At 38.7% G+C, this 15,015-nt stretch overlaps 1 long non-coding RNA gene and 4 other non-coding genes across 6 annotated transcripts; 2 read left to right on the top strand and 3 right to left on the bottom strand.

Moving 5' to 3' along the window:
- Nucleotides 1-996: 996 nt before the first annotated feature.
- LOC148057859 (small nucleolar RNA U3) lies at nt 997-1,205 on the top strand. The gene has a single exon (XR_015710358.1). It is a non-coding gene; the product is annotated as a small nucleolar RNA U3 (small nucleolar RNA).
- Nucleotides 1,206-2,510: 1,305 nt separating this feature from the next.
- On the bottom strand, nt 2,511-2,720 carry LOC148057858 (small nucleolar RNA U3). Its single transcript, XR_015710363.1, has one exon. It is a non-coding gene; the product is annotated as a small nucleolar RNA U3 (small nucleolar RNA).
- Nucleotides 2,721-3,664: 944 nt separating this feature from the next.
- LOC148057857 (small nucleolar RNA U3) lies at nt 3,665-3,877 on the top strand. Its single transcript, XR_015710361.1, has one exon. It is a non-coding gene; the product is annotated as a small nucleolar RNA U3 (small nucleolar RNA).
- A 6,456-nt stretch (nt 3,878-10,333) lies between these two features.
- LOC148057856 (small nucleolar RNA U3) lies at nt 10,334-10,546 on the bottom strand. Its single transcript, XR_015710356.1, has one exon. It is a non-coding gene; the product is annotated as a small nucleolar RNA U3 (small nucleolar RNA).
- A 930-nt stretch (nt 10,547-11,476) lies between these two features.
- Nucleotides 11,477-15,008, bottom strand: LOC148057855 (uncharacterized). 2 transcript variants are annotated; one of them, XR_015710354.1, is made up of 6 exons: nt 14,807-15,008; nt 14,636-14,653; nt 14,447-14,503; nt 11,803-14,357; nt 11,586-11,672; nt 11,477-11,509 (listed from the first exon to the last, which is right to left on the bottom strand). It is a non-coding gene; the product is annotated as an uncharacterized LOC148057855 (long non-coding RNA). The 2 variants fall into 2 exon arrangements; XR_015710355.1 differs by lacking the exon at nt 11,477-11,509 and having other exon boundaries at nt 11,613-11,672; nt 11,803-12,576; nt 12,639-14,357.
- Nucleotides 15,009-15,015: the final 7 nt, after the last annotated feature.

Genomic DNA, 15,015 nt, shown 5'->3' with positions numbered 1-15,015 from the left:
CATGTGTTGAACTTTCATTTGGATTAATATGTAAGTTCACAGTATTGAGGGGAGGAATATGATCAGAGTGTTGGTTTTCCATTTTAAAAGTGTAAATATTGTCTCATTCTGCACTTTGTCCAGGACGAGAACACAGTCTTCTCTTTCAGTCAGACAAGCCTACTCTTGGGATGAAGGTTTTTGATCATCCATTGTGCCGACCAAGGCTTTTCTATGGTTTTCCACCAGTGTTTCCTCTTTCCTCTTGAGAACAGTGAGGCTCGAGGGTTTGAGGTTGATTTTAGTGGCACCAGAAGCTCCAACAAATCACTGGTTCCTCAACTGGTTGGCTCTACAACAAACTGAAGAAATGCTGACTCTGCTCTCTGTTCTAATGTTGACCACAAACTGTTCTTTGTAGTGTAGTTCACAGAAATAAATAATATTTTACTCAACATTATTCATTAAATGACATTTGTTTCTTATAATATTAACTTTACTCCATGTTTTGTAATAATGTAGGAACTTACTTTGAAAGCTTTATGGTTGATGTGTTTGATATAAACATACATTTCATGTTGTGTGTTTAATAGTGATGTGTTGATAAAGGCAAATGAAACAGTGTCATGTTGTTTAGAGGTCAGTAGGTGGCGCCATCAGTTTAAAAATGATGTGATGTTTCATTAGAAAAATTGTTCAAAACAATGGAGAATAGTGCAGAGACCGCCATCTAGTGGAAAAACAATGACACTGCTTCATGAAGAATACTTACAAAGTATATTATTAATTGACATTTGTTTATTCTAATATTGACTTTACGACGTGTGTTTTTTAAATAATGTAGAAACCTAGTTTGAAAGTATTGTGGTGCATGTGTTTGATTTGTAAATACATTTCAAGTTCTGTATTTAATGTGAATCACACAGTATCATGTTTGTTCAACTAAAATACAAAATCAACCATAACTATAATAGTTTGGTGTGAGGATGGAGTGTGATGTTGGTGCAGAGTTAAGTTAAATTAAGACTAAATTAAATTCCTATAGTTCTTAACTTAAGAAATGTGTTTGTAAAGTGTTTGGTGTCACTAACCATGATGAAGAGTTGTGATATTCCTTCCTGAGTGTGAAGCAGACAGAGAATAATGATTGACTTCATATGTTCTCTGTCATTGATGATCCTTACTGGTACTCCGCGAGCTACGCACGACGGTGAGCTCTGCGTTGGATCCGCTGCAGTTCGCCTACAGGCCAAAGATGGGGGTGGACGACGCCGTCATCTACCTGCAGCACCGGGCACTGACTCACCTGGAAGCCGCCGGTAGCACTGTGAGAGTCATGTTTTTTGACTTCTCAAGTGCTTTCAACACCATCCAGCCGGCGCTGCTAAGGAAGAAGATGGAGGACGCAGGAGTTGGGACACAGCTGGCAGCATGGACGATGGACTACCTCACCAACAGGCCGCAGTATGTGAGGCTGCAGGACTGCAGGTCTGAGGTGACCATCTGCAGCACCGGGGTGCCTCAAGGGACAGTGCTGTCACCTTTCCTTTTTTCCCTCTACACGGCGGACTTTACCTATGACTCCAGCAGCTGTCACCTCCAGAAGTTTTCTGACGACTCGGCCATTGTGGGCTGCGTGTCTGGGGGGGGCGAGCTGGAGTACAGGTCAGTCATCAAGGACTTTGTTGACTGGTGTGAGAGCAACTACCTTTGCTTAAACACCGGTAAGACAAGGGAGATGGTGATTGACTTCAGGAAAAAGTCCCCACCACATCAACCGGTGAGCATCCAGGGCTCGGACATTGAGCTGGTGGACAGCTTCAAATACCTGGGTGTTCACCTCAACAATAAACTGAACTGGTCCACACACATCAACGCCGTGTACAAGAAGGGCCGAAGTCGCCTCCACCTCCTGGGGAGACTGAGGTCCTTCGGAGTGTGCAGACCACTTTTAAGGACCTCTTATGACTCCGTGGTAGCCTCTGCTATCCACTACGCTGTGGTCTGCTGGGGAGCAGCAGCACGGACCGGGACAGGAAGAGACTGAACAGGCTGGTCACGAGGGCCGGCTCTGTCCTGGGCCGCTCGCTGGACTCGGTGGAGGAGGTGGGAGAGAGGAGGACACTCTCCAGACTATCCTCCATCAGGGACAACGCTCTTCACCCACTGCACCTGACCGTGGAGGAGCAGCTCCTTCAGTGGCTCAGGCACCCCCAGTGTAGGACGGAGCGTTATAGAAGGTCCTTCATCCCAACTGGTGTCAGGATATTTAACTCTCTACTTTAAATATCCTGATGCTAATCCGTAGTGTGTTTTTCTTCTCGTGTGCTTTTTATTTTATTTTTTTCCGTTTTTTATTTCTATTTTATTTTATTTTTATTCTATTTTATTTTGTTAATAGTGTCAAATTTCTAATTTTGTAAATAATTTGTATATTCTTAAGATTGTTTTATTTTGTATTATCTCTTTTATTATTTCTTTTTTCCTTGCACTTTATTTTTTTCAACTGCGCTGTTGTGAAAGTGTGTTTCCCCTCTGGGGATGAATAAAGCTTTTTCTATTTCTATTTCTATTTCTATCATCAATGACAGAGAATATATGAAGTGAATCATTATTCTCTGTCTGCTTCACACTCAGGAAGGAATATCACAACTCTTCATCATGGTTAGTGACACCAAACACTTTACAAACACATTTCTTAAGTTAAGAACTATAGAAATGATCCCTGAAAGTATAGTCTTAACTTAACTCTGCACCAACATCACGCTCCATCCTCACACCAAACTACTAAAGTGATGGTTTATTAAAAACATTTTTCATTCATTAAATTGCAAGTATATGAGCAAAAAAAGACTGTGTTTTAGAGTAAATACAAACATGAATGTAAAATGTATCTAAAAATGTAACTGACACTCCACAGTGACATTTACAGGAAGACTATACATTCATTAAAAAACACAATCAAGAAATACCTCATGAGAAGTGTTTGTTTATGAAACAAATTTAAAAAAGGTATTTGAATACTAATTTGGATTAAATAATATTTTACAAATAATTTGACTTTCTTTCTTTCTGAAATATTGTTCAAGTTATCTTTTTGTCCATTTTTAGTGTCTGTATGAAAAAAAAATCCAACAGTTGATCTTTGTCTTTTATTAAACTGCACTGTCAGTGAAGACATGTGACCATGTGATGTAGTTTCATTCTTTGACTGACAGCAGTTAAGACTATACTTTCAGGGATCATTTCTCTTCACTGGCTTCCAGTTTCTTTCAGGATCAACTTTAAAATTCTGGTTCTTACTTTCAGATCTATTCATGGTCAGGCTCCTCCTTACATCACTGATCTGATCCAGCCTTACACCCCAGCTCAGGCTCTGAGGTCTGTGGATCAGAATCTACTTATGGTTCCACGCACACGGCTCAGGGCCAGAGGAGAGAAATCTTTTCAGGCTGTTGCTCCTAAGCTTTGGAACGATCTTCTTCTCTCTTTGCTCTTGATGGACCTACTGACTCCTTTAAGAAACATCTTAAGACGTTTCTATTTGTTCAGGCTTTTCCTTGAATTTCTCGAACTCCTGTGTTGTTCTCAGTATTATCTTGATCTTTAAAGTATGTACTTTTTTGAGTATTGTTTTGATTGTCTAAGCGCTTTGTGACCCTGGTCTCGAAAAGCGCTATATAAATAAATATTACTTACTTACTTACTTACTATAGTTCTTAACTTAAGAAATGTGTTACTAAAGTGTTTGGTGTCACTAACCATGATGAAGAGTTGTGATATTCCTTCCTGAGTGTGAAGCAGACAGAGAATAATGATTCACTTCATATGTTCTCTGTCATTGATGATCCTTCTTTACTTCCTTGTGCAGTATTGAGAGGAATATGATCAGAGTGGTGATTGAATGTCAAAGTTAAACATAAACAATAAGCATTGTCAGGAGCATCTGGGTGAACATCAATGTGATGTTGAGAAGAAGCTCTCAATAGAACCTGATAAATTTACTAAATAACCCCCACAAACAGAGACATTTCTAAAGAATTCACATTTTAAACAAAGGGGTCAAGCATTCTTCCGTGATTTGGACCCGAAAGACGTGTTTCGAAGGACAGAGAAAACACCTGTAGCGGCGCAGACAACGAAGCTAGGAGCCAACATGGCCGACATGGATCTCATCCTGCAAGAACTGAGAGGGTTCTGACAGGAAAGTAAAACTCAATTTCAATCATTAAAAGAAGAGATGTCGGAGCTAAATACAAGGATGGAAGAGGCAGAGGGACGGATGGTGACGGCAGAAGAAAGGCTTCAGAACGTCGAGGAAGTTTATACGGAGATGCTAAAGCTACACGCGAGAGTCGAGGAGAAGATGGTGGACTTGGAAAGTCGATCTAGAAGAGAAAAGAAGAAAAGAATACGGATCTATGGCGTTCCGGAGGGGGCTGAGGAGTCATCCTCCATGATAACTTTTGTGGAGAACTTGCTTCGTGAAGGACTTGGGATGACAGAAAGCAGAGGAGCTGAGGATGGAGAGAGCGCACCGGTCCACTAGACCTCCATCATCGTCAAGTTTCTGAGTTTCTCAACGAAAGAGTCGATTCTTCCCAAGGTGTGGCAGAGCAGAGGATTCTCCTGGAAATCTAACCAAATAAACATGGATCAAGATTATCCTCCAGCCATCATCAAACAGCGGTGCGAGTATGCAGAGGTGCGCAAAGTCCTGAAGGAAAACCAAGTTCAATTTCAGACTCTCTTCACGGCCAGACTACGAGTGAAATACAAAGACGGAACCAGAACCTACGCTACAGTGGAGGAAGCAACGGAGGATCTGAGAAAATGGAGATACGACGTCACACTTGCATGTCAGTTCCTGAGACCCTCCTTTGAGAGTCACTCAAGTTGTTTATTAAGTTGAATGTAATATTGAGTTTGTTAGATTTTCTGGCTTTGTTTATTTGTTTTTGGTTTTTGAGGGGGGAGGGAGCATACCAGTTTTGTGAAATTGTTCAAAAAGGACACCAGTAATGGATAAAAGATCAATAAATATTGTTCCGTTCAATATTAACGGCGTACTCAACGCAGTTAAAAGGGCGAAGATATTGTCAAAACTTGAGAAAGATAAAATGCACATTGCTTTCTTACAAGAAACACATCTTGATGACATAGAACATGGTAAACTGAATAAATCGGGATTTAAACACGTCTATTATGCTTCTCACAGTTCAGGAAGAAGGAGGGGAGTGACAATCCTCATAAATAACACACTCAATTACCAGCACATCTCAGAGTATAAAGATAATGAAGGTAGATTTATAACAATTACAGGTAAAGTTGAAGATGATTTGGTGAGTTTCTTTAACGTGTATGTTCCACCTGGGAGTGACTAGTCCTTCTTTAAACGTTTACTTGAAATAATGACAACAAAAAGCCAAGGGATGTTGATTTGTGGGGGCGACTTCAATCTTCGACTTAACCCCAAAATGGACTCATCTAATGGCAAGTCAGACACAAGAGACCGCACAACTAAAAAAGTGGAAACGAATCAACAAAACATTCAGAAATGTTTCTTAAAATGTTATGAAAAGCTCTATTCTCAACCTCAAACAGCTAATGTCCACCAGATTGACAAATTATTATCCCATATTGAGCTTCTAATGGTTAACAATGAACAAAACTAAAAATTAACATAAAAAATGAACTTTGATCAGCAATTAAAAGATTAAAAGGAGGGAAATCCCCCTGAACAGATGGATTTACCTCCGAGTGGTGCAAAATAATGCAAGATCAACTAACTACTACACTCCTGAGAACATTTAACTGGGTTTTAGAACATAAAGTTGTACCTCATGGAGCGAGGCGATCATATCTGTCATTCCCAAAGAAGGGAAAGATAATATGGAATCTGGGAATTACTGTCCTGTGAGCGTTTTGAACATTAATCATAAACTGTCCACCTCCATACTAACAAGAAGAATTGAACCAATCTTACCTAAATTAATTCATGAGGACCAGACAGGCTTTGTTGGAAATAGACAAACTCAAGATAGCATCAGGAGAGCATTACACATTATAAGACAAGCTGGGAATCAAAACTTGGAAACGCTGTTACTGAGTCTGGACGCAGAAAAGGCGTTCGACTCAGTAAGTTGGTCATTTTTATATTAAGTTTTAGCAAAAATTGGATTTCATGATACTATAATTGATACTTTTGCAGCATTGTACAAAACACCAATGGCTAGAATTAAATGAATGGATATTTAACAAAATCATTTGTTCTGAAGAGAGGAAACTGACAGGGGTGTTGTGCGTCACTATTGTTTGCCATTTTCATAGAACCTCTGGGTCAATGGATAAGGCAGAGGACAGAAATCCAAGGAGTCATGATGTCCACGGGGGAGCAAAAGCTTGCGTTGTTTGCTGATGATTTATTGTTGACCATAACACAACCTTCTCAGACACAAGTGATGGAGATGCTAAAAGAATACGGTCTACTATCAGGCTACAAAATTAATATTGATAAAACCCAACTTCTAACACTGAACTATGACCCACCATGAAAAATCAGGAATATGTATAACTGGAAATGGGATGCAAAATTCTAATATTTAGGGGTGTCACTACCTAGAGACTTGCTGAGACTGTATGACATCAGCTATGGACCTTTGAGTGAAAGAATTAAGTTGGATTTACAAAGATGGGCAACTATACCATATTTAAATCTTCACTCAAGGATAGACTCCATCAGGATGAATATTCTGCCACGAATATTATATCATTTTCAATGTCTCCCGGTCAAAATTCCACCAAAACAATTTATAGAATGGGACAGATTAATTTCAAGATTTGTGTGGGAGGAGAACAAACCCAGGGTCAGATATAAAACACTGCAGTTAAGTAAAGAGAAGGGAGGTATGGGCCTGCCCTGCCTTCAACATTATTACCATGCAGCACAGTTGAGGCCCTTAATCTGTCTCTGTTCAAGATCTTACACTGCAGGTTGGAAGAACTTGGAAGGTTCTAGCGTAAATGGTGTTCCATTGATTGCTCTCATAGCAGAGAACAAGCTACAGGATGAAATGAAGGTTGCAGATCATACTTTTACTACTTACTCCTTTTTTACTACTATACTTTTTAAGGATTTTCCTAAAATCTTGGCAAGAATTGGTCAAGTCCTGCCACCTAGGGGATTCCCCGAGGATCTTGAGGTGGTGTGCTTTTGACTCCGATTTTGTGCCCAATAAAAGGGACGGCAGATTTAAGACTTGGATCTCAAAAGGTTTAACTGATTATCAATCATTTATTCACAAAGGGAATTTTCAGAGTTTTGAAAACCTTAAGAAAAAGAGGATTTTTACAGATACTTACAAGTCAGAAATTATTTTAATCAAAATTTGAAAAAGCCAATTGATGCATGTGGAAAAGGATTACTAGAGATTTTCATTTCATTATTGGAGGCAAATAATAGCAATAAAATAGTATCTAAATTGTACAAAGGAATTCGACAATCTAAACAAGAGAACACAGGATATATAAAGCAGCGATGGGAAAAAGATGGAGATATATCAATCACAAATGAGAGCTGGGAAAAAAATGTATCATCTACAATGGTTTTCAACAAGATCAAATACATGGCGGGAGTTCTGTTGGAAGAATATTATTCCATTTTTTATCTCACCCATTCAAAAATACACATGGGCACGGATGAAGCATGTTGGAGACTTTGCGGGTATAATGGAGCAAATCACTGGCATGTGTTTTGGAGCTGAAGTGGAATCAAAGCTTTTTGGACAGAGATCCACAGCCATTTAAACAACATTTTTGGTGTGAATCTTCCCTGTAAAGGTGAAAACATGTACCTGGGTGACTAACCAATAGAAAACTGTAATAATGGAGACAAGAAATTGCTTTTCATATTGTTGGCAGCAAGTAAAAAATGTATCACGAGGAAGTGGTTACAAGTTGAACCACCCACGACAGAACTGGATAGACATCGTTTACGACATCTATAAGATGGAGAAGTTATCCTTTGCACTCCAAACAGATATGAACAAGTTCTACGAGATATGGACCAAATGGACAGAATATGTCAAACCAATTAGAAGCAATTTAATTAAAGGAAATATGTCATTTTATTTTCCATATTTGCCCTGCTTCAATGCATTTATTGATTTTCTTTTTCTAACTCTTGAAAAATATAAGTATTTTGTAAAGTAACTAGTTTGATGGGTATGCTCCCTGGGGTGTGTTTTTTTTAAATATATTTTATTTTATTATTATTTCGCATTTCTTCATATATTTCATCTTTCTTTTCCACTCAATACTTTATACTTGAATGTACCATTTTGTTCTGAAAAATTAAATAAATTAAAAAAAATCCATTAGTATCGGTGGATCCAGATGGTAATGAGCAACAAACTCCAACAACAACAAAACCTCATAGGCAAAGATTAGAAGAAAAAGTTCAAGTTAACACTTAAATTCTTTAAAAAAGTTTAAAATCAATCATTGTGGACAACTTGTGTTATAGTAGCTCTATTTTACAAAGTATTTCAGCACCAACTGTATTTAAATTGATGTCATGTCATTTCCCAACTTTTAATGAACGACTTTAGAATGACCTTCAGTGGAGAAACAACACAAACTTTCACCAAGGAAGGTCACATTACTTCTTCCCAAGTATTTTATTTAAACCGAAGAACTTTGATGTTTCTTGGGCTGGAGTCGAACCCACAACTGGATCACAACCACCAGAACAATTGTACTGAAAGCAAGAGTGTTCTGAACTTGACAATCCTTGAGCAGTTCTATCTAGATTCCATTTGAAATGGTGTCTCAAAGCATTTGTTTCGTTTCTCGACAATCGATTAAATGATTTGTTCCAAAAATTGATTTTTTTTTTACTCATGAATTGAGCAGAGTGCAGGAGCAGAAAATTCAAATGCCAAACAATTCATATACAAGGGCCTTAAAAGATCTCCATGATCCAGAACATCACTAGAACTAAATGATAAAAGTTGAATGCAAACTTTTTTAATTATTCAGATTAAGACCCTGTAAATATTTACAATTGGTTTAATCTTCAATCAACATGTTCATTTAAATTACAAGGTAAAGCTCTGTCTAAATACAGCAGTGATACAGGAGGGATTGATTTTGTCTTGACCTTTATTTTTCATTGTTTTATGTGTTTTTTTTGTTTCTATATGTACACTCTGTTGTTGTTGTTTCTTTGGTATTGCAATAGATTATTTTTCTGAATTTACTGTCTCTTGAAAAAAAAAGAAAAAAAAAGAGCATATACGTAACATTGCTGTGTCTGCATATTTACATAGTTGCCTTTACATCAGACCAACATTGCCTGGAATGCCTGTATTGCATACTTGTGCTCGATACAAATATTTTAAATTGAAAAAGTAATATCACGCTCCTCAAGAATTTATCAGCAGGATTCTACATACATAGAACACATTTAATACTTGATGGTCAGACAAAACTGAGTTCTGAGGAGAGACATTTGTTGTTTTAACTTCAGGTCTGTTTGCTAGAACAAGATCTAAGGTGTGGTTGAAACAGTGAGTCAGGGCCAAGAGATCCATAAAATCCTCCTATAGAGAGTGTCACATGTCTTTGTAGAACCATGGAAACAAAAATAACCTGTTGATTTTGAAACCGTGTGAAACGTACAAAGTATGTTTGTCTCATATATGGGCAATAAAATCAACCGCTATCAGTGAAAAAATGATAATGCAGAGAATAATGATTCACTTCATATGTTCACTGTCATTGATGATCAGCGCTATATAAATACAAATGACTTACTTCTTTACTTCCTTTAGGAGTATTGAGAGGAGGAATACGATCAGAGTGGTTGTTTGTTCTGCTAAATGGTAAAAGCAATTTAGTTCAGGTGAAATACTAATTTTCTACTCAGCCTCATGTTGTTCAACAGTTGTGATTCATTTTAGAATAATGGGTTCCTTTTCAGAGTTATAGTAAAAAAAATGTTTGTTCATTTTAAAGAAGCAAATGACGCTCAATGGTCTTTGTCCACATCTTGTTCCAAAATGACAAACTTAAAATATCCAAATACTAGTGATGGTCTGGTGAAGCTTCATGAAACAGTGTCTTTTCATTTTTCCAGAACAATTGTTGTCGTCAAGGCTTCAGTACAAGAGAGATGTTACAGACGAGCACCACAGAGGTTTGGATATTTTTTAATATCAATTTCAACAAAGACAAAAAGACCTACAAACTATAGTCTTTACATTAATATGAAAATACATTTTTATTTTTGTTAAAAGTTATAAAGAATTACATTAAAAATGTCACTTAATAGTATATTGTCTTGAACACAACAACCACTCTGATCATATTCCTCTCAATACTGCACAAGGAAGTAAAGAAGGATCATCAATGACAGAGAACATATGAAGTGAATCATTATTCTCTGTCTGCTTCACACTCAGGAAGGAATATCACAACTCTTCATCATGGTTAGTGACACCAAACACTTTACAAACACATTTCTTAAGTTAAGAACTATAGAAATGATCCCTGAAAGTATAGTCTTAACTTAACTCTGCACCAACATCACACTCCATCCTCACACCAAACCATTACAGTGACGGATGCATAGTTTTTGAATTTTAAAATGTTACTGTCATTCATTTGATTTCAAAGATATGAGACTAGAAAACATACTTTGTAGTTTCATAGTTTATACACAACATGTATTTATAATCAAAAGGTTATCTCTGTAACCAAGGTTCTACAATGATGTGTGACACTCTATATGATGATATATATGATTCTATGGATAACCTCTCTTGACCCTGACTCTGAAAAAGAACGATGCATTCACCAATGCTTTCCATGTGACCTGCACTGAAACACACCAGTAATATATTCATGCAGCCTGGTGCTTGAATCATGTCAAGTTATAATTGTTGTTGACTTTAACATCCATGTGGATATGGTTCATGACAGCTTGACAACTACGTTCAATTCCATAATAGAATCAATTGTCTTGATTGTTGACTGTTTCAACCACACCTTAGATCTAGTTCTAGCAAACAGACCCTGAAGTTAAAAATCGCAAATGTTTCTCCTCAGAACTCAGTTAATCTGACCATTAAGTATTAAATTGTTAAAAACAAAGGAAGGAACGAAGTGGAGAGACTGCCATCTAATGGACTCTGAAAATAATGACACTGCTTCATGAAGCTTCATCAGAACATCTCTGCTCTTCTGGTCACATCAGCCTGTCACAGAGATCAGGGATTAGTTTTGCTGGAGTTCCCTGTCAGAGACTCACACAATCCTCAGGTCTGGGTTTATTTCTTTTAAGTCTTTGTCAGTTTACTTCTCCTCTGGATCCACAACTTGAATACTGGGTATGATTTTTGACCTCTTGTGTCCCGGCAGCTCCAGGTTCTGCTCCGTGATGCTGCTTTCATCCTCAGAATCCCACGACTCTGAAGAGTCTACATACATAGTCACTCTCAGACCCACTTAGTTCCACCAACGCCACCTCCTGAAGATGTTCACACAAGTCATGAGATTTAGAGTGAGCTCCACGTTTGAATTCAAGAACACAAATCAACACTAACCATCTCAACTCTTCCATCTGCTGCTTCAGTCTCTTGTCTTCTCTGCCATTTGTGGAAGGAAACTCTGCAGCCGGCTCAGAGAAACATCTGTATATATTGATGTATCAACTTTTTCTCACACCCCGAGTGGTTTGTAAACATGCAAGACGGACATAAACGATGTATTTCAAACAGGAAATTATACTTTTATTTTGTCCATCAGTCTGAGGCGACCTACCTGAGCGACGTGGCGGCAGATAAAGGCGAGGAGGAGCCGTGCAGAAGCTGACCCGTCCAGTGCAGCTGCCAGGACCAGACCTCAGCTCTGTCCTGTGACGACTGCAGAGCTAATGGCTTCAGCCACACACACACTCTGGAGAAGGAACGTTCACCATCTCTAAACGCTTTATCTGACTTGTCGTGAATCCAACTATGAACATGTGACTGAGAACGACTACGACTTCCTGTTGACGATCTATTCTATTTCCTGTGATTCTGGTGAAACGTGTGCCTGAGAATGTTTTCTGTCTGAATTGTGGAACTAAAGCATTTGCTCAGTCTTCACCAGGACCAGATTAAAAGTATCTTGTATCACAGTTGTCTTGGTTTGGACCTGCATGATGATGAACTCACGTTTGTAAATGACTTGTAACGTAACACATCCATATCACAGCAAATAAAAAAACACGTCTTGACCAGCGGTGGACAATTTATAATGAGGTCAAATTAAATACTGTTGACGAAACAAAATGTAGAATAAAAAACGAAATTAATCTAAACTGTGATCATTGCCATGAAATTAAAACAACTATATCAGGTTATTTTATTATGCATTACAAACAATTGTAAACATTAAACAATATAGCTTAATACAAGGGAAAATACATTTGAACAAGAGTTGTGTTTGATGTTAAAATGAAAACGTTTTTTCAATTATAAAAATGTTGACTTAGGTGAGCGACTCACAGCTAGGGGGCGATCTAGGTGGATTGTTGTGGTGTCCTCTTCCACGCTGCAAACAGAAAGCAGTTGAGTGCAGTGAGGGCGTGACACACAAGTCTCATAGAGGCACACCTGACTGGTGCAGGTGCTCGGGGGGCGGAGTCAAACATCCACACTGGGCGTCTCACCACACCTGTCCAAATGTGTCGTCAGTGTTGCACATTTGAGCTCTGGCGGGATCTAAGATGGCGGCACAGGTGTGGCGTGAGATCGGCGTCTCATGGTTGTGTAACCTGATGAAGTTTGACTTGAGAGAAGCAGGTCAGAGAGCAAACCTCCACAAACACATTCAGCCGACTCAGCAGGAAACTTTGAATCAAGTTTCTACATGTGAATTGTCGGCACAAGCTCTTCTGGATTTTTCTTCTACACAAAAGTGGACACAACTTATGTGCACCTGTTCAGCACAAGACGAGTTGATCAAAGCAATACAGTCATATTTAGGACATGAGTTGATCAGGAAACAGAAGGAGAGGTCAGAGATGTTGACCTTTCATAACAGCTGCACAAATGGATTCTTTCTGAGCCTCCACTGACCCTCAATGACAAGTGACTTTACTGAACATTTGGAGTCCAAACACATGTGGACGTTTTCTGTCCATTTATTTGAAGATCAAAACACACAAGAAATGAAGCAGCAGTTCAACTATGTTTGACAAGATTCTTCACCTCTGACATCACAACTGACGCTTCATTAACTAGTGTCTACACACCAGGAAGAAAACACACAAACTATTACATGAACACAAAACTGTCTGTGCGTGTACTTGTGTGTGTGTGTGTATGTGTGTGTGTGTGTCTACACATTCATAAATTTGTCAATGTGTGTCTGATTTTTTTTCCGTTTTGGTTTTTGCATGTTTGTACTTCTGTTTGTTATTTGATCAGAATCAGAATCAGAATCAGAAAACCTTTATTAGTCCCGCGAGGGGAAATTCGGTTTAACAGCAGCAAGAGAAATAAAAACACCCAGAAATAAAAACGAGAAATAGAATAAAAGATAAATCTGCGCTATATAATATATACACAATCATATTTACATAAATAACAATCTTTTATTTGTGTGTGCGCCTATTTTCAGGTTTGTTCAACTGTTTCCGTGAGTGTGTTTGGGCATGTGTGCCTGATTTTGTGTGTCAGTACCTGTTTTTAGACTCTGTTTGTCTGTATATATTTTCCGTGTGTGTATCATTTTGTCTACAGAGACATCTGTGTGTGTGCGTTAGTTATTGTGTGTTAGTGCTTTTGTTGCGCCAGAGAAGCATGTGTTTAAGTATTTATGTGTGTGCATTTCTGTGTAGTAGTAAAGCACATGTGTGTGTGTTTGTCATTGTGTGTGATTGCTTTTTTGTGTGTGTGCGTGTTTGTGCATTTTTTGCTTTGGTAAAGCATTCGTGTGTGTTTGCAGTTGTTTGTGAGTGCATTTTTGTGTGTCAAAGATGCATGTGTGTGCATCCTTGTGTGATGGTGAAGCATGTGTGTGTTTGTGTGTGATTGTGAGTGAGTGCATTATTGTGTTTTAGAGAAGCATGTTTGTGAGTGTTTGTGTGTGTGCATTTATTTGTGTTAAAGTGAAGCATGTGTGTGAGTGTTTGTGTGTGTGAGTGTATTTGTGTGGTACAGAATCGTGTGTGTGCATTTATCTGTGTGTGTGTGTAGTTTTCATAACGGCTCAGATCACATGACATCCTGATGTGAGTTTCAAACACATTTCCAGTGAAGGAACAAAGATCAGCAGCTCTGACGTCTGCAGAGTCTCAGAAGAAAAAGACGTTTCTTGGTCGATTCCTCCTGAAACACGGAGACAGAAAAATGTATCAACTTGTAAAATCATGCGTGAAGTGAGTCTTGAAGAAAAGTGACAATTATCATCCACTGACTTTAGTCTCTGTCCACGGGCGGATCCTTCAGATGGTCCAGCTCCGAGCTGGGGGCCGCTGTAAGATCACAAACCCTGTTAGCTTGTGTGCTTCTCACCAGCAGATGAAACTAGTGTCAACACTGATGCTAGCATGCTAGCACTCTGTCACATGGTCAACATCTGAGCTGAGACAAGATCATGTACTTACAAGACGAGTCAGAGTCGCCTGAAATGGAAAGAAAGAGGACAAATTACACCTGAAGAAGATGAACATAGAAGAGTTCCTCTGACCTCTTCTCATCTCTGCTGACCTTCTTTGACCTTCTATTCTTTCTCTCCAGTATCTGGAGATGATCTGGATCAAATCACAAACTCTCACCTTTCTTCTTCTTCTTGTAGATGAAGTATCCAACCACTGTGAGCACCAGAGCGGAGGCAGCGACGGCGGCCATGATGATGTACAAGGTCAGGAAAGTCCTGGCTGTGGATGGAGAGCAAAGTAAGTGGAGACATGATCAGGTGACCAGTGTTAGAGACGTGGTGGGGCCTCATTCAGCAGATCCATGCTGACCACACCTGGACTCTCAT

This window comes from Callionymus lyra, unplaced genomic scaffold (assembly GCF_982586985.1).
Source record: "Callionymus lyra unplaced genomic scaffold, fCalLyr1.hap1.1 HAP1_SCAFFOLD_454, whole genome shotgun sequence".
Classification (NCBI taxonomy): domain Eukaryota; kingdom Metazoa; phylum Chordata; class Actinopteri; order Syngnathiformes; family Callionymidae; genus Callionymus; species Callionymus lyra.
This window is presented reverse-complemented; position numbering and strand designations above follow the sequence as displayed.